General features: G+C 38.0%; 1 protein-coding gene and 1 pseudogene across 3 annotated transcripts in view; one reads left to right on the top strand and one right to left on the bottom strand.

Annotated features, from left to right (window-relative positions):
• The window catches only part of POLA1 (DNA polymerase alpha 1, catalytic subunit), a 289,718-nt gene that overhangs the window by 196,882 nt on the left and 72,836 nt on the right, over positions 1-20,000 (top strand). The window lies entirely within an intron of this gene.
• LOC122689153 lies at positions 3,033-3,723 on the bottom strand (annotated as a pseudogene). Its single transcript, XR_006339730.1, has 2 exons — positions 3,566-3,723; positions 3,033-3,508 (listed from the first exon to the last, which is right to left on the bottom strand). The product of XR_006339730.1 is annotated as a 60S ribosomal protein L13a-like (transcript).

Raw genomic sequence — 20,000 nt, 5'->3', positions numbered from 1 at the left:
AGTTATTGTAGCAGGAGACGGACATTCATCCTTGGAGAGGAATATTTGGCCCCTCAGGTTCAAGGTTGACATTTTCAGCTCAGATTTTATATTTATTAGCCGTGATGTCTGAAGTACACATCAGTGACCAATAAGCTGTAGTACAGCCTTGACTACTAACTGAAGGGGGTCTGAAATTCCATGGGGATTAAAAATAGCAAAACCACATGCTGAAATTAGAATTTATATTTAGACGATATATTGTCTTTCACTCACCCTGCAGAATTTTATTTTTAAGGCTGTACATTGTGTGGCTCTCTGATTCTCATTTTAGAAACACACGGAACTCACTGGAAAGCCAGACCTGGTTAATACAGACATAGTCTGGGTAAACATGCGGGAGTTGCTATGCAAAATAGAGGCAGAGCATTCTTTACCACCACCGCACTGACTCACTTTAATCACAGACCCCAAATTTTATTTTGTGGAAATGGCACTTTGAAATGTTGTCATAGAATCCTGCAAGGCATTTTGGGACGTGTAGTTCAGCGTTCAGCAGGAAGACCACCGGAGGTGGGGACAGATAATTCAGGGAAGGATGCATTGTGTGTGAACGTTCTCCATACCGTCCTGCTTTGTTCCCTTCTTTGCCTCACTGCTTAGATGCAGTGCAGTGCAGGACATATTTGTTGGCAATCATGAAGGCTTTGTAGAGGAACTGAATGGTAGAAGCTGAGATTTCCAAAGCTTCCTACATTTTAAGGCAGCACTCTAGTTACAGAGCAGGATTTCTGAGTCTGAAATCTTTCTTGTGGCCTTGATAATTTTTGTATCTTTCTCTTTTAGACATAACCTTTATGATAACCTTGATATGGGATATGTTTCTCTTGGAATGCCAAGCAGAGACCATTTTATGCTTTTGAGTCATAGTTATAAATAATGTTGCTTATTATATACTCCAAACTCATTCAACAAAAGTTTACGGAGCCCCTACTCTGGGCCAACATTGTTACAGCCGCTAGGGATATAGCAGGGAACTACACCCTGTCCTCATGGAACTTACCTTCTAGTATGGGAAGATAGAACGCCCAATAGTACGGTCGTGGGCTCTCAGAGTCGAACACGACTGAAGTGACTTAGCACACGCGCCCAGGGCAGGTGGTAACATGTATTGTGGAGAAAAATTCAACTGTGTAAGGAGGAAGGGACTGAGGCAACTGGGGGTTGCTAATCTCTATAGGATTGTTAGGGAAGTTCTCAATATTGAGAAAAGACCAGGAGAATATGAGCAGTGAGCCATGCAGGTAGGTGGAGGAAAAGCATGCCATGCATATGGGACAGCAAGTATGAAGGGCCTGAGACAAGAGCTTGCTGGACACGTCTAAGGAATTGCAAGGAGCTGGTGTGGCAAGAGATGAGTGAACAGTGGGGAAGGTGGTAACAGGGAAGGCAGTGGGGGGATACCAACTGTGAGGGGCCATACAGACCATTGTGAGGACTTTGACTTCAATTCTGGGAAACTGTTGAGGAGTTCTGAGCAGAGGAATGCCATGATCTGACTTTAAGTAAACTACTTTGACATTGTGGTCCAGGCAAAAGATGTGGCAGCTTGACTAACAGGATAGTAGGAGAGCTTATGAGAAGTGGTTAGACTCTAGATGCAGTTTTTAAGCCAGAATTGATAGAATTTGTTATTCAGATTGTTGTGTACCTAATGTTATTATATACAGTGAATGGCAGAGGGATTCCTTCCTGTAGTCATTGATTCTGAATTGGATTCTAATACATTTAAATTACTCACCTAAAAATAAGTAATTTTCAAGGTAAATATTAATAATTGCGTAGGCTCCTTACCCAAATCACTGGTTCTTCCTAAACACAGACTTAATGGCCTACTTTTGTGCCATACAAAAGACACAAACCATCTCCTGCGGAACCACCCCACCCCACCCAACACACACATGGCATAGCGCTGTCCTTGCTTTTAATTGGATTTTGAGGGGCGAATGACTTGTGTTCCACTTTAAGTTCACAGTCTAGCTGATGAAGTAAAATTCCTGGACACAGAGACACCACAGACTCCTACTCCTACTGAGAGATTCCTGAAAGTCATGAGAATCACAGCTGGAACAAACCATTGTCTCAGATGGGTGTGTGTTCATCCATACGCAGGTGTGTTGAAGGGATGGCAGGAAGTAATTAACAACTGCTATACTAATTTTAGTCTAAACATGTACATAAGTGGTTAGAAAAGGCAAAGCTGAGATGATTGCATAGAAAAGGTGAAATGTAAGCTAGGACTGGAAGGATTGGTAGGCTATGAATAACCGGAGATGCAGAAGCAAAAGACATTGTTGAGTTTCTTCTGCGCCTTCTCATACCCTTTCCCTAGACAGTCTTATTTAGTGATGCTCTGTTAGGGAAACCAGCCTTAGGAAGCTGTGTCATTTCTGCTCTGAAGCAGTAAGTTGAAGTTAAACCTTTAGAGTAAACTAATCTTTGGTTTGATCAGCTACCAGACCCCAGTTTAGTGGTGTCAGACTCTGCTCTTCTTTTTGGATCATTATAGATCAAAGAAAATCTTCTTGGGCAAATCTTTTTTTTTTTTTCTTTAAAAAAATAATTTATTGATTTGGGATCACAAAATATAGGGAAGACATGAGACGATGCCTGTGACCCCTTGGCTGAAATTTCTCTTCCAGAGACACTTCTTGGGCATTCTTTCATTTCCTAACAGCTGCAGAGTATAGTATCTGACCATGTAGGAAGCTTGAATAGACACCCTTAAAGTCATGGGGTTCCCTTCCAATTAAGTCTTCCAGCTCACTTCTGCCAATATTGCAACTGCATTGGTTGTTCCAACTGTTCATGTCTTAAAATTCTCATGAACCAATAGGCTGCAGACCAATGATGCCTTCACAGCCCTTAGAACTGCCTACACTGACTAAAGCCCCTCAGCTATACCCGATCTGCTTGTGGCACCTGCATGGCAGCCCCTGGGGGGCCCCCACATCCTAGGGTGGTGATGGAGGAAGGGCAGACCAGGCCAAGCATGAAGAATAAACAGTCAATTTTATTGGGCTCAGACTAGGAATCCATGAGTCTTGAGGACCTCTGTGAGTTTGTCAGTTTTCTTCTCAATGTTCTTTTCAGCCTGCTTCCGTAGCCTCGTGAGCTGCTTCTTTTTCTGATAGTGGATCTTGGCTTTTTCCTTTCTCTTCTCCTCCAGTGTGGCCGTTAACCACCTGGTACTTCCAGCCAACCTCATGAGCCAGGTGCCCTAGGTGGGCAAACTTCTGAGTAAGCTTCAGACACACAACCTTGAGGGCAGCAGGAACCACCATCCGCTTTTTCTTGTCATAGAGTTGTGAGATCCCATCAGACACCTCGAGGCACTCTAGAGCACCCTGGCCCCGCTTGGTCTTGTGGGGCGGCATGCCTTGCACTGTCTGCCAGAAGATGCGGCTGGGGCTCGGAAGTGCCACAGGAGGGGTTGGTGTTCATCCGCTTGGGGAGAAAACCCAGGTACCTCAACTTATTTCTGTAGAAATTACCAGAAATTGGTAATTGATGAAAGGCCACGTACTTCAACTTATTTCTGTAGAAATTGGCAGACATATTGATGCCCTCACAGCACACGACCACAGTCTTCTGGCCCAGAAGCACCTGCTTGGCCATAATGGCCTCCGGGCAGCCCAGGAGATGGCCTCAGCCATCGAGCACCAGGACCTGCCCTTCTGCCATCTTTGGTAGCCGCCTGGAAAAGGAGGGCAAATTTTGAAATTAAGAACAAACATAGTGGTAGTGTGGTCCACATCCTGTCCTTTGTTTTTACCTTACACTTGTCCTTCCACCAGTCTTCTGTCCCGGCCTCTCTGTTTGCACTCAGTTCTCTTATAACTCCATACATGTGTTTCTAAAAATTACCAAGTTATGTAAAATCACAACCAGATGCTTTATGGAAAAGACACACGGGTTAGAAACCCACCAAAATTTCATCAGTGACTCAAACAAGAATATAGGAACCTAATGAAAACAGTGGTGTGATGTTACATATCTTCACTAGCTAAGAAATACATAAATACTACAATAAATACAGCATTTTACCTTGAAAAAGACTTGAAGTTTGCTTGTGAAAGTGAACGTCAGAAAGGTTGCAGCTCATGAGTCATGGTGAAGTGGTGGAAGGAAGGTTATCTGAAATTGGAAGGAAAATTATAACAAACACCAGATGTGGTTAGTGTAGCTTATTACACACTCAGTGAACAGGGGTAGCTGGTCAGTGTTTGAGGGGCGTATGTACATTTGTGTTACATATATTCCTCTGTGGCTTGATTCATCTGGATACAGTTTTCTGCATTTACCTAGTGTTTCTTACAGACAGAATCCTGCAGAAGCAGACATAAAATTCATATTATGTTCACATTATTTCCTGATATATCAATGGCATTGGAATTAATTCTCATTTTCAAAGTAAACATTGTAGTGGAACCAACTGTACCTTGATGATTAACTATTACCTTACGTTCCCCCTACTTTATTATTCTCTCATTTTCATATTGTGCAAAATTATTCTTATTTTTATGAAGACCAATTGGAACATCTGTCAACCAAACAGTTACTGAATATTGTTTCTCTCCATGCTGCTTGTCTGGGGTGTGGCAAGTAAAAAAGGTTTTGAATCCTTGGTTTCTGCCCTTAAACAGCTTCAATATAAGGAACCAACCAGAGACATTTGAAGTAAAACAAAAGTTCTTAAAAAGTAGCAGTATATTATAGAATTAATACATTAGTGCTAAAGAGATATGGTAAACTAAGGCTCCTTACAAGATAAAAATTTTCAATCTAGATCTTAAAGTTACAAACATGTATTAGAGAAGTAAGGGAATCCCCTTACTAGAAAAGATATGGGAATCCCGAAGGTGGGTTTTTTTTTTTTTTTTCTTTTTTTCTTTTTTTCATTCTCATGCTCCAGCCCCCAAGTAATCTTATGTTGGCAACAAAAGCTGCAGTGGTAGTCACCAAGAGCCAAAACACTCAACTCCCCTCTCCCCTTCTTAAGAAAGGAAGGAAAGAAGTAAAGACCCAGCTTTCTGGCTAGCTGCTGGGAACTAAAAGGTACCAGGGAGATCACAGACAAAGACAACTTCAGGGAAGGTGACCCCATAAAGTTGTTGGTGAACTTTGGGGCTCATACCCCAGTCTGGAAGGAAAGGATCTGAGCCTAATCAGCATATCAAAAATTTTGAGAACTGATGTAAAAGACCACAACCCAGATCGACTTCTGGGTGGAGTACACAAGGGACAAATATAGCAAGTACTGCCACAGTTTTGAAAGGTGAACTGAGATCAGGCCCACAGTCCAGAGAAAATGGGTTGGAATCCATAACCCAAACCTAATGAAGTCAGTTGCCTGCTAAAACAAAAACATCAACAGTTGTCCATAGAATTTAAGTAACACCCATAGATTCATGCTACTCAAAATGTCCAAAATTCAGTTCAGAACTACCTGTTAGAAGAAGAAACAGAAAAAGCACAACTTGCATGGGGTGGGGCGGGGCGGGGCAGGGTCAGAAATCAAAAGTCAAGATTGAAATGATGCTGTTACAGTTATATGACAGAAGAAATAGATGTAAAAAAGAGAGAGCCTGGTGCTTCTCCTCCTTTTTTGGACTCCAGTGATATGAATGTTAGACTGTGTATTATTGTCCCACAGGTCCCGGAGGCTCTGTTCTGCCTAACTCCTTTGTCTTTTTCTACCTCTCCTTTAGACTGGATAATTTGTACTGATCTATTTTCTACACAGTTTTCAGTGTGTGTAGGTCTAATTTATGAGACAACTACAACATCAAAGGAGGGAGGGAAAAGGGACCTATGTGGGTTTTTACATTCCATTTATGTGGTAAATTTTTAATTCTAAAGTATATATATTGTCATCCTTAATGATGAACGTTACAAAGAAATGTTGTCAAAACCGCAATTAACTAAATAATAATAAGATGTTTGAATAACCCCAAAGAGGGCAGGAAATAGAAAAGAGAAAGGAAAAACAGAACAAATAATAAAATGGTACACCCAAATCCAAACATATCAATAACTGCATTAAATGCAAATGTTCTAAATGTGTTTACACCAATTAAAAGATAGAAATTATCAGAATGTATTTTTTAATGATGCAAGTATTATAAAATGTCCTCAAGAAACTAACTTCAAATATAATGGTATAGGTAGGTTAAAGGAGAAAATGGCAAAAGATATACCATGCAAACACTAATGAAAAGAAAGAGTGTCTATGTTAAAAGCAGAAAATTAGACTTCAGAGCAAAGAAAGTTACTCATGATAAAGAGGGATTTTACATAATGATAAAAAAGCTAATTCACTAAGAAGAGAAAACAGCCCAAAATCTGTATGCACCTAACAACAGTGCTTCAAAATACCTGAAGCAAAAACTGGCAGAACTGAAAGGAGAAATAGACAATCCATAATTATACTTAGCAACTTTTAACACTCCTCTTTCAGTCATTGATAGAAATACTGCACCAAAAAATCAGCAAGGATATAGAAGAACTGTCAACCAGTGGGATTTAATTGCTATGTACAGAACACTCCACCTGTCGATAGCTTGATCAAGATTTTTTCCAAGTGCACATGGAACATTCAACAAGATAGACTATATTCTGCATCATAAAAAGAACCTTAATGAATTTAAAATAATTGAAATCATACGAAGTATATTCTGTAGCCATAATGGAATTAAACTAGAAGTCGTTAAGAGAAAAGTAACCAGAAAATATCTTAAGTTCTTGGAAATTAAACAACACACTTCTAAATAACCCAAGGGTCAAAAAAAGGAGGTCCCAAGGAAAATTAGAAAATATTTTGAACTGAGTGAAAATGAAAACACAACATATCAAACAATGATTGAGACAATATATACTATGGTGCCTACTGTAATGCAGAGTAGACCAATTACCAATATTTATGCATCATAGACACACAAAATCTGTAAAATATTCAAGTAGTAAGTGTCAAGGGATTGTTTATTGACCTAGTTGGTAATATAAGTCTGTTCATTTGGCAGTTAACTATTAAATAATCATGCTGTCAGAATCAGGTGAGAATCAAAGGGGGAAAGTAAAAAACTGTACAGTAGGATGATGCACCTAAAGCAGTGCTTAAAGGGAAATTGATAGCATTAGATGTTTGTATTAGAGAAAAAGAAAGGTGTCAAATCAATGATGTGAGTTTCCACTTTCAGAAAATTTTTTGAAAAGCAAAGCAAAATAAGTCCAAAACGAACAGAAGGAAAGAGATAGTGAAGATATATTAGTTAAATTGAAAGAATAGAGGAAATCAGTGAAACAAAAACATGAATATTTGAAAATATCAATAAAATTGATAAGCATCTAGTAAGGCTGACAGAGATTTAAAAAAAAGGAAAGATACAAATTAGCAATATCCAGAATACTAGGCCTCCACAGACTTTAAAAGGATAGGGGAATACTAAACATATTTGACAATTTAAGAGTAGTGGACCAATTCCTCAAAAATCGAAAACTATAAGAATTCATCCAAGATGAAATAGATTACCTCAACAGTCCTATATTTGTTAAAGGAAGTAAATTCATAATTGAAAAAAAATTAAGTTGGAGGAATAAATAATCAATTGTAAGACTTAAAGCTACAGTAATGAACAATGTAAAATTGGCAAATGGATAGAAACCTAGACCCACAGAATAGATAGACTCAAACAAGTTTGGCCATTTGATTTTTAACAGCGATTCAAAAGAATTTAATAAAGAATGAATAGCCCTTTCAACATGTAATGTTGGAAAAAGTTGGACATTCATATGCAGAAAAAATAAACTTTGAACTAAAATCTTACCTTATACAAATATTAACAAAGTATATCACGGCTCTAAGTGCAAAACTATAAACTTTAAGAAGTAGTACATAAGAGAAAATCTTCATGACCTCAGATTAGGTGAATTCTTAAACATGAGATAAAAATGATCAATTTTAAAAAGGAAAAATCACCAGAACTTCATCAAAATAAAAACTTACACTTTCAAAAAGACACTATTAAGGAATAGAAATGACAAGTCATAAACTTGGAGGAAATGTTCACAAATCACATATCCAACAAAGGACCTGTGTCTAGTATATATATAAAGAACTCTCAAAACTCAGTTAAAAGAAAACCACTCCAATTTAAAAATAAACAAAAGACTTGAACGGATTCTTTACCACAGAGAACATAAGGATGACAAATAAGAATGTGAAAAGTTGTTTCATTATTAGTATCAGGGAAATGCAAATTGAAACTTTGACAAGATAGCACTTCATACTTACTGGAATGGTTAAAATACAACTTAGTGACAGTACCAAGTGCTTGTGAAGATATGGAACAACAGGAAACTTCATGTTTACTTTGCTGGTGGAAATGTAAAATGGTGCTGCCTGTCTGGAAAACAGTTTGTTTCTCATAAAGATCAATATATACTTTCTGTATGACCTAGGAATCCTCTTGGGTATTTACCCTAGAGAAATGAAAAATTATAACCATGTAAAAATCTGTGCAGAAATGTTTCCAAGGAACTGAATTCATAATAGCTCCAAACTGGAAACAACTCCAACACACTTCAGTGGAAGAACGAATAAACTGTCACGCTTTCATACCATGGAATATTACTTAGCAATAAAAAGGAACAGACTACTGATAACATATAGCAACTTGGATGGGTCTCAAAGCTATTATGCTGTGTGAAAAAAAAGCTAGACTCAAAAGACCACATAGTGTTTAATTCCATTTAAATGGCATTGTTGAAATTTCAGAACCGTAATGATGGAGAACCAGTAGTTGTCGCGGATTAGAGAATGGTCTGAATACAAATGGGCAGCAAAAGGCAGTTTTGGAACTGTTGTGTATCCTGGTTGTCATGGATGTTACATGTGTTAAAAATCATAGAACTATACCATATATACTCTCCCAAATTAATCTCATTGTGAAATTTTTTAAAGTAAAAATGAAAGAAAAATTTCTGTGGCCCTGTGATAACTCTACTTCAAGGATGTTGTTGTTTAGTCGATAAGTCTTTTCCAACTCTGCAACCCCATGAACTGTAGCCCACCAGGCTCCTCTGTCCATGGGATTTTTCAGGCAAGAATACTGGAGTGAGTTGCCATTTCCTTTTCTAGAGAATCTTCCCTAGCCAGGGTCAAATCAGCGTCTCCCGTTGGCAGGCAAATTCTATACCACTGAGCCACTAGGGAAGCCCTGGGATCGAACCTGTGTCTCCTGCATTGGCAGGCAAATTTATTTACCACTTCAAGAATAAATCTTTTTTTTTTTATTTTTAATTTTTTTTAAATTTTTTTTTACTTGTATATTAATTCTTATTTGCTGTCAGTTTTTTAAGTTTCATTATATTGTCTATTTACTTCTTTTTTTTAAATTTATTTATTTTTTTCAGAATAAATCTTTTCAAATACAGGGATGTATGTGGAGACCTAGAACTAAGGGAGCTCCTTTTACACAAGTTAGATGAATTAAATATCTGGCATTGAGGTTACATGACATTAAGTCCCAACGCCTGCGACCTTGTAAAAACAGTTTGCATAAATATAATAGATGTGTGATTGGGAGCCCCTGCTACACTTTTTGTCAAGGAATCTACATAAGAAGAAAATATCAAGCTATGACAAAAGTCTCTTTTGAGGAACAGAGCATTAATATTCTCATTTTGCTAAAGTAAAAACAAAGGAAGGTCTTTCCTAAGCCCAGCTTTTGGGATGGGATAGATTTGGGAGCATCAGGCCATATGCAAGTTCTAACTATTTAAATAAAAAAGTAAAGCCTTGAAAACATGACAAAGTTTTGAATAGGAAATTCTGGATTTTAGAGCAGCATGTTTTTTGTTTTTAAAAACAATGGTAGGGGACTTCCCTGGTGGTCCAGTGGTTAAGAATACACCTTGCAAAGCAAGCAATGCAGTTCTATCCCTGATCAGGGAACTAAGATACCACATGCCTCAGAGCAAGTTGGCCCTTGGAGTATAACTACTGAGCCCTGCAAGCTCTGGAGCCTGTGTACCACAACTAGGACCTGATGCAGACAAATAAATAAATAAATATTTTTTAACATAATCATTAAAAACAATGATGGACCTCAGGAACCTCTATTTTCTTTCAAGCAGTATAGGCATGTATTTGCTTATAGTTACCATTCTTCTGTCTTGTTTATTGAGGGATACATAGCTTCATGGAGAGCTGGTTTGTTTTCTCTTTATCTCCCCATTGCCAGTGTTCTGGAACCCCTTTCACACATGCCCTTCCTGTCAGGTAAAGGTGATCATTTAAAAACAAACAGACCACAAAAAGAAGAGCATAGATTCGAAATTTTTGTAGTAATAATTGAAAATGTAAATTAGTTTCAATCATGTTCCTTTTGTTCTCCTGGTTTGAAATTACTGGTTAAGGTTATTTTACATTCACAACTCTTAAACAGTGTTTTTGAGCGAGGTGAAATAGATTATGGTGTAGTCATATTGGTGGGTGGGACCTCCTACAGGCCTGTGCATGACTGAATGCTCCAGCTGCCTCCAGACTTCTGCCCACTTAATGCCAACTTTAAAGGGGGACAATATTCCAATAAAGATGCTTTATTTTATTTTATAATGGTTGTGATTTACACTGTTCCATATACCTGGTGGCTCAGATGGTAAAGAATCTGCCTGCAATGCATGAGACCCAGGTTCAATCCTTGTGTCGGGAACATCCCTTGGAGAAGGGAATGGCAACCCACTCCAGTATTCTAGTCTGGAGAACCCAATGGAAGAGGAGTCTGGCGGGCTACAGTCCATAGGGTCACAAAGAGTCGTCACGACTGAAGCGACTTAGCACACATGCCCATTAGGCTTAGCAAATCCATATCTTTATCTTCAGCTGATGATATATGAATTTGCCCTTTTCATTTCTTCACCAAACTAATGGGCCTATTTGGAGAACCTAGGACTCTAGCTCCTACATTCTGCATATACCTCCTGGGATTTTATTAGCATTAAAAAGAGTTTGAAGTTGTATTCTATGGTTGAGGGCCCTGACCTTATTCAAAGATATCGCTGGAGTATTTATACTTTTATCTGTTTTATTTATGAGATTGCTCTGTTAAAGTTCATGTATAACAATAATTCAATTGCTGAGAAAATGTTGGTAAACCGCTCACCTGGGCAGATGAAATTCACAAATAATGAGAACTTAAATTTTTAACCAGTCATCTTCACTTCCCATCCAAGTCTTTAGTATTGCTTAAAAAAAATTTGCCTGATTTCATGCTTTATTTACTCGATATTGGAACAGTGTTTATTGAATACCTACTATATGCCAGTACTATATTTCAGGAAGATGTGTTACTTTTTCTCACTTTGCTGGTTGAAAAACTGCTGAGAAGTGAAGTGGCCCAAAGCCAGAAGGGGAAGAACAAGGAAGTGAACCAACTGCATCTGAATAATTGAGCACCACAGTGTGTATATCCAAGGTGGTGGTGACTCAAGTAACATAGGTGAGCGTTGACAAATGATTTGAGGGAAACAGACCTGCTGGAGTTCAAATCAAGATACTTCTGTTACAGTCTTCAAGGATTACAGAACAAGTAGAGCCAGCAGGAATGCAGAAGAAAGAAGATACTTCTTCATATCAGTGCAGCCTGCTAAGGACGCATAAGATGCAGGTGTAACGTACATTTAGTAAGTAAGGAATGGTTCATTGTTAATCCTTGAACTTTCTGTGCAAACCCCAGATACAGAATGGTAAAACTTGTGAGTTAAGACAGAAAAACAGTAGAATAGCATCTCAGTCTGTTGCAGCTGGGATGAAGCCAATCCCAGGAAACTGAGGACAGTTTTTAAAGGGGGAGAGAGGGCATGAGTGGAATATATTATCAAAGGACGCCCCATGATTTGAGACCTAGGTGTATAGAGCCTGGATAGGATTTTTGTTTCTTTTTTTCTGATTTTATCAGATATAATTTCCTAGATCACAAATCTTTTTTTTTTTTTAAGTTACAAGAAATTACTAGTTTCCTTCCTTTTAGGAAAAAGTAGTCAAGAGAGAACACATCGATGGCTGTGCATTTTATTCCTAGGAAACTCCGTTAGCCAGTTTGTGTTTTGCTTGTTTTGACACCTCTGTATGGAATGATTTGGTTTCCTGTTGTAAGTAGAAGGTGGCCTAGGTAAGCTTTCAGTAGAAAAGACCAGGTCTTGAATACAAGCAAGCCTAGTTTCTAATTAAACAGATGTCTAATACTGTAATTTCTAATGCACTGTAGAAAGAAAGGGCAAAGAGCAGCCAAACTAGTTTTTATTGGCTCTGATTTTGTGGTTCTAATATAATTCTGGCAAGTTGGAAGAATTTAGAAGAAGAATTAGTGAATTACATGTGCATGTATATTAATACTCTTCCTTTGTTACTTTTATTCATTGTCAAAATTAATTTACTGACATTTGAAAAGTATAACTATAGTGACTTGTTACTGAATAGGTTCTTGTACAAAACATCATAGAGGAAAATCATAAGACATCTACCATGTGTTTTTTGGATGTCTAATGAGTTTTAGTACCTAAATTAGCTACCTGAAATTTCCTATAGAAATTCCAAACCATATCAGTAAAAGAATTATTTCTTCTTATCTTGTATTTTGATAATGGCTGGTTAGCATGGGGAGTCTATGGCCTTAAAGCCTAATGGCCGTGTTAGATGTAAGATATATGGATTTATTTCGTTGACTGAGATGACTAGAACAGCATCACAACCAAATGTAGTCTGACCAGTTGAACTGAATAGTAGCAAGACGTGAATCTTAACTAATGAACTAGGAGAACAAGGAGGGCATAAATGTTAAGTCTGTTTATACCCAAATGTATTTCTCTCTACTATGGTGGCATCAATTATAAGACATACCACTGATTTAGTAACAGCGTTTCAGAGGAAAAGAAAATTTTTAGTAAAGACAACAGTTCATAAGACAAATCTTTGTTTCAGAAACATTCGAAGTGATGAGAGGTGTCTTAGAATCAAGCAAGAGTGTTACTGAGTATTAACTTAAATGATAACTAAGGCAAACTGAGTGCTCACCATGTGCCAGACTGTACACTTGTGCTGTGCCAAGTCGCTTCGTTCGTGTCTGACTCTGCAACCCTATATAGCCCGCCAGGCTCCTCTGTCCATGGAATTCTCCAGGCAAGAATACAGGGAATCTTCCAAACCCAGAGATCAAACCCATGTCTCTTACATCTTACATCTCCTGCATTGGCAGGCAGGTCCTTTACCACTAGTGCCACCACTTGTGCCAGATAACTTCATATGCATTATCCAATTTAATCCTCACAACAGTCACGTGGGTCTTTTACAGATGAAGAAACTGAGGCTTGGAGAGGTTGCTCATCCTAGGACTTTACCTCCAATACATGTCACAGCCAGGATTTGAAGGAGAGCCTGTCAGACTCCAGAATCCACACCATTAACCACTGTTGGGTGCATTTACTCTTTACCATTAAGATAAGACCTTATACCAGAAAGAAAAATTGAAAGTAGTCAGCGAAGTCCTCTCCAAAATCTGCCTCTTCAACTTCTGTTAAAGTAGTAAGTGACCTCCACCAATAACAAACAAAACAAAAAGCACTCCACCCTTTCTTGAATATTCCTCAGCATTATTTTTTAAGTTCACTGTTATGTGATCCTGTGATATTCTGTGACTATCGTTTTAAAACTGCATTCATTCCTACAATTTCTGTCTTCTAATAGCTTATAAGATGTATAACCTCATTATAGGCTTATATACAGAGACAGTAGAAGAAAGACAAGACTATCAAGATACATTAAGGGCTTTTTGTAGCTAAATTCAACCCCCCCAAAAAGATGTAAAGCAAACATATGCTACTGTTTGAGGCCCTGTTGTCATCCTTGTTTTACAGATGAGGAGGTGGAGAGTGTAGTTTTAGATGCCTTGCCTGAAATCACATATCTGCTAAATGTTAGAGGCAGAATTTGAACCCATACTGGTTCCAGAGTCTGTGCTGTTAACAACCACACCATACTTCCCTTATCTCGTATTTTCACATTTAACAGCTTACAGTGCCTTGGCTTTACTTAGAACTTTTCTTCTAAAGAACTTATGTTTTTGGCATCTTCATCCTCCCTATGCCAGCATCTTGGGAGTCCTGAGGCATTTATGATAAGATGTCTATCCTCAAGGAGATTACATTACTTTAAATAGAACTACTGGGATTTCCCTGGCAGTCTAGTGGTTAAGACTTCACTTTCCCATACAGGAGGCAGGGGTTCGATCTCTGGTGGGGCACTCAGATCCCACATGCCTCACGGCCAAAAAACCAAAGCATCAAACAGAAGCAGTGTTGTAACAAATTCAGTAAGGACTTTTAAAATGGTGCACATCAAAAAAATTTAAAAACAAACAAAACTGCTATATATTAGTTGCAAAGAGATTAAAAGCGAGAAAATACTTTATCCTATTTCAGCCTATAGGAGAGATAGAAATCAAGTCTTCATTTTTTTAGTGATTGGTACTGAAATATTACCACCCTTCCTTTTTTAAAAAATTTGCTTACATAATCAGTGACTTTTACTTAGAATCATAAGAGTATATTGTTTGGCCTTGGCTCTTGAATGCAGTTCACAAAATTAAAAAGGGGAAAAAAATGTCAAGTTCTTGCAGGTGCCTACTTGGTTTACTTCAGGAAACTTCCCAAAGGCAAGTGTTCGTAGCTAATAAGAAGTTAAAAGACTCATCACCAACTAGTGACATACAGGTAGTGTACTAAGTGTTTCACACATACTATGTCATGTAATCCTGGTAGCAGTGCTTTGATGGGATGCATCCCCCCCCCATCTATTTACAAATGAGAGGAGAGTTTACTTCATCTCTCCGAGCCTCAGTTTTTCAATTTGTAAAACAGAAAAGGAAAGCTTCTTTATGTTCTAAAAGGAATTTCTAAACCCATAAAAACTTTTTCTGAAGTGTGTGCACAGAGATCTGTGTGGAACATAAACTTTTAAGAACTTAGATTTTTATATCTTTCTGCTCAAAGGTGCATTTTCTGAAAGGTGCATCTTAGAATGAAGGTGAGCAGAAATTAGAAAATTAAATTGACACGGTTAGACCCCAGTTCAACCATGATACACATTGGAAAACTTTTGATTTGGCTTGGTCAGTTTCTCCTTGCAGTCTGCACCTCCAGCCCCCAAGCCAATGCCCTTTGCTTTGGCCCTGTGTTCCTGCCACTTTTACTCATGGTGGGCTGTGCCCTAAACGCAGCATCACTGTAGCCTAACAGTGAATGAGGTACCAGGCACTTATAATACACTGCTTCTCTGGTGCACTGAGTATTTCAGGTTGAAAACTAGCCACAAAAGAACTGATTAACGCACAGAATGACATTGTTGAAAGTGTATGAATGAAAAGTGGCGTATTACAAAGATCAAGGGGCTTGGACATTGAAAACCTGGGATCAAGTCTTGGCTCTGCCCCTTACTAGCTGCATGACCTAGGGCAAGTCCCATAACCTATTTGAGTCTCAGCTTCCTTATCTGCAAAATGAGGATAATCAGAATGGCTGGTTCATTTATTGAAGATCAAATGGGAGAAAGCATAATGCTGGGGAGATGGAGCTGAAAACTGGAAAGTGTCAAATGCATATTAATACATCATGCTAAACTTCTTCATCCCTCTCCTTTAGCACAGTGTGATTTACCACATAGATAACATTTGGGAAATCTCTGTTCACTTTAAATAGCATGCACATATGGACTTTAAAATTGTACCTCAGATAATCCTATACCAGCATTTCAGGCAAAGATTTAAGATGCCATTTGGCAATAAAAAATATTGATTCTAGTCACAAACTGTCATTCTAATTTTGACTCCACTGGTTTTTCTAAGAGGTTTGCAAACTGGCCATTAGTGCTCCGTTCACTGACCAGATCTGGGATCATGAACAGGTGACTTCACCTTTGATGAGCTCTGTCAATAGGGAAAATAATTCTAACTTACCACCTACCTGACAGAGCTTTTGTGAAAACTGAATGCTTTGAAAAGCCTAGCATTATTATATAAATGCAAGGGACACAAATTTTAAAATAAGTATAATCATCTGAGACCTCTCTGTAGCATAAGAATTAAAACACTCAAATAATTCTGTTAGGAAATGCAAGGTAAACATGCCATTAAAAAGTTACAGAGAGCAGCTGCTGTGAGAATCGGATAGATAAATGGAAATATCCACATTTGACTGCAAAGTAGTGTTGGAAAAGACACACCCACACCAGGCTATAAGCTCCTGTGGTCGTATCCTATTTCTTTCTCTGATGTAGTTAGCAGCTGGAATAGTGCCTGGCCTATTTTAGATGCTCAATTTGTTGAATGAATGGACAGCAGTCTTTCTTATGTGCTTGGTGGCTAGTGGTGTGAAGGGAGGCTGACTTTGGCTTGGCTTGGGTCAGCTATGACAGCCTTCTCCTATTTTGTCCATCTGAGGCAGAACTTGTTCTGAGATGTCACCTAAGCCAGAGTACACCTTAACAACCAGGTCAGATTACACAGTTAAGTTTTTGTCCTAAATGCTGCATCACTTTATTTACAGTAGCCATGTGCATTTATTTTATTTTAGTAGCTGTTGATATCGCTCATCATAGACCCTTTGGTGCCAGTTAATAAGAATATTAGAAAGCTGACCAAACATTGTAGATGTCAATTTTGCCAAATTTTTGTGGATGGGTTGGGAAGTGGTAGAGAATTTTTATTTTAGCCAGATTAGATATATTTGGGTGAATGTGCCAGGGAAAGAAAGTCAAAGTAGTTTTCAGTTCAGTTTAAATCTAGAAAGAAACCCTAGAAACTCACTAATCTAGGAATCCCTTTTATTCAAATAAGATTTCATGCAGAATTCCCAACTATAAAAAAATGAGATTTTTATCTATATAGGTAATCTATTTTAAGCTTATAACTTATTTTTCAGTGAGAACACCAGCTAGTATGGTGGGATCTTACACGTCTTAAAATTTGGGAGGTAGTACATGTGAATACACCTGTCTTAAATTTTTTACAGTGAATATATAGTCAATGAAATCAGAATCAAACATTTGGAGAAGCCTCCAAGGCATGTGAATTGAATGTACTTGAAAAACACTACTGATCTTGCCCTACTCATCCTAACTATAGATATGGAGGTTGAAACTGTAATCTGCAGAACCTCATTCTGTCTCCACATTTTGCTTCTTGGTGTGGTGATGTTAGTAACATGAATGAATCTGAACACAGTTAACTACCTCAATACTTACAGATATCAAGGGTTTCTCTTACTTACATAAATGTTTCTAGGCCATTTTATAGCTCCAGTGAAATCCAAAGTGACTTACCAACCTTATTTTAATATTATTATTTCTTCTAGTTAGAAATTTATATTTACATTTTTCATTGTGATGTTAATACATGATTATATGTAACATGGGGGCTAATTAAAATCTTTTGGGTTTTTTGTGGGGCTTTTTTGGTATGAGGTTAACCTTGAAATACGGCATTTTAAAAAGGAAAACTTCTGAAAAAAGGGCAATAAATTCAAGGTAAAATCCTAAAATTGTCCTCAGTCCCAGTGAAGACAACATGACCAGTATTTGGGTATTTCAACATCTGTAGCATTAAAGCCAGCCCTATCTCGTAAGATGGAAATTGCCATGTGCAGAATGACTTGATAGAAAATGGTGTACATTCTATATAATCTTCTAACTGCAGAATGCGACCAGTGGCACTTCCCTAAAAAAAATAAATTACCCGAAATTTGCAGCACATTCATATTCAATTTCATCACAGCAGATGCTCATTAGTATGTTGTTATTAATTGGTATTCACTTTAGGTTTTGTTTAAAATGAAGATAATAATTAGGTTTTAATTACTGCATCATTCGTGGGGAGGGGGTGTCTGTGGGGAGAGGCAAAGAGTGAAATGCCTCTTAAAGCACTGAAATAGTTCCTGATGCTTATTCAGCACCGTGTGCTGCCAAATACTTTGAAAAATAACTTCATCTTCACCAAAAAAATAGGATTAGGATTATAAAATGAAGAAATTGCTGTCTGTGTGGCTTTTTTAAAATAAGCTCATCGTTATCAAGAACTCACTGTAAATTGTCTACTTGATGGACATACTGAATCAGATGATAATGTGCACTACCATTCTTTCTAATCAAATTACCAAAAAGACTTCTTGGAAAAGTAACCCTCACAAGCAGCTGATTAATGAAGTGGTGGCAATGTTTTGTATTAGAACTAATTGAAGTAATCCAAATAAGTTATTTCTGTAGCCTATGGAAATAATTTCCGTTGCAAAGAAGTACATTGGAGTTGGCAAACCAGTATTTTTTCACCCTCGCTTGTTCTATATTTACAGAAAAAGCATAAATAATGCAAATAAAATGGGCAGAAAACCAATTTGGGTGACAGAAAAAATAAAACAGCATATCTCAATCTTTTCAAGATTAATCTTGATATTAATCAAGACTAATAATTTATATAAGACATAAAGGTGTATAGAAATTGAAGGATACTGAAATTTTAAAGGCATATCTTAACTAAAACAGTAGAAATAGCAGTTTTTAATGCATTTATTAAAAGGGGGTGTTCAAGTTTAAACATATTCCTTATAAACTTTCTAGAGCACCTGTTGAGGGCATGGCATTGGGTTTTGCAACTGTGTAGAAATTCAAACCCTCCAGAAGCTGCGGTCTAGTTGGGAAAGCACAGAATACGTCATTATCAGTGACATACAGGGTGTGCCATTCACAGTGCTGGTGCTTTCCATGTGCTAGTGTGTTATATTTTTTAAATTTTTATTGGATTATAGTTGATTTGCAATGTTACTTCCAGGTGCACAGAAAGTGGATCCACAGAAAGTGGATCATATATCCACTTCGTTTTTTCTAAGATTCTTTTCCCATATAGGTCATTACAGAATATTGAGTAGAGTTCCCTGTGCTCTACAGCAGGTTCTTAGTATGTATCTATTTTATATATAATTGTGTGTGTGTGTGTGTGTGTGTGTGAGAGAGAGGGAGAGAGGGAATATTACTCACCCTTAAAAAAGAATGAAATAATACCATTTACAGCAACATGGATGGACCTAGAGATTTTCATATTGAATGGAGTAAGTCAGACACAGAAAGATGAATATCATATATCACTTATATGTGGAATCTTTTTTTAAGGGTACAAATGACCGTATTAACAAAACAGAAGTAACAGAAGTAGAGTCATCCCAGGGACAGGGGAGCCTGGTGAGCTGCCGTCTATGGGGTCGCACAGAGTCGGACACGACTGAAGTGACTTAGCAGCAGCAGCAGCATGATATAGAAAATAAATGTATAGTTAACCAGGGTTTGGGGGGTGGGAATAAATTGGGAGATTGCCATATATATACTAGCTCATTATCTTTACAGCGTTCCTGAGAGGTTTATTTTTCTCGTTTTACAGATGAAGAAATTGAGGTATGAATAGGTTAATTGAGCATTGTGTCCAAGGTCACCCAATCCTTTAAGTGACAGAACTGAATTTGAGACCAAATACAGTCTGACCCCAGAGCCAGTCTGCCATGGGGTAGATATACACAAGAAACATTAGAAATCATTTCTGGGACTAGTGTCATTAGCCTGTGTTGAGGCTCAGTGAGAGGTGGGAGACAGGTTCCATGAATCCCTTCCTTCTACAAACCTTCCTTGAGGGCCAACCACAAGCCCGGCTCTGGCCTGGGTGTCCACAGTGGAGACGGGTTACACACGGTCCATGCTCTCAGAAGCTCACATCCTCGGAGGCATGAGGGTGATAACACTGGTGAGGACTACTGGAGTGTGTTCTCTGTGCTGGAGGGTGTGGTGAACCATGGGGCTCCAGAGGAGAGGTGACTGGGTTTGTGGGCAAACTGAAGCATGGAGGCATAAAGGCCTCTTAGAAACTGCA

Source organism: Cervus elaphus, chromosome X (assembly GCF_910594005.1).
Source record: "Cervus elaphus chromosome X, mCerEla1.1, whole genome shotgun sequence".
NCBI lineage: Eukaryota > Metazoa > Chordata > Mammalia > Artiodactyla > Cervidae > Cervus > Cervus elaphus.
This window is presented reverse-complemented; position numbering and strand designations above follow the sequence as displayed.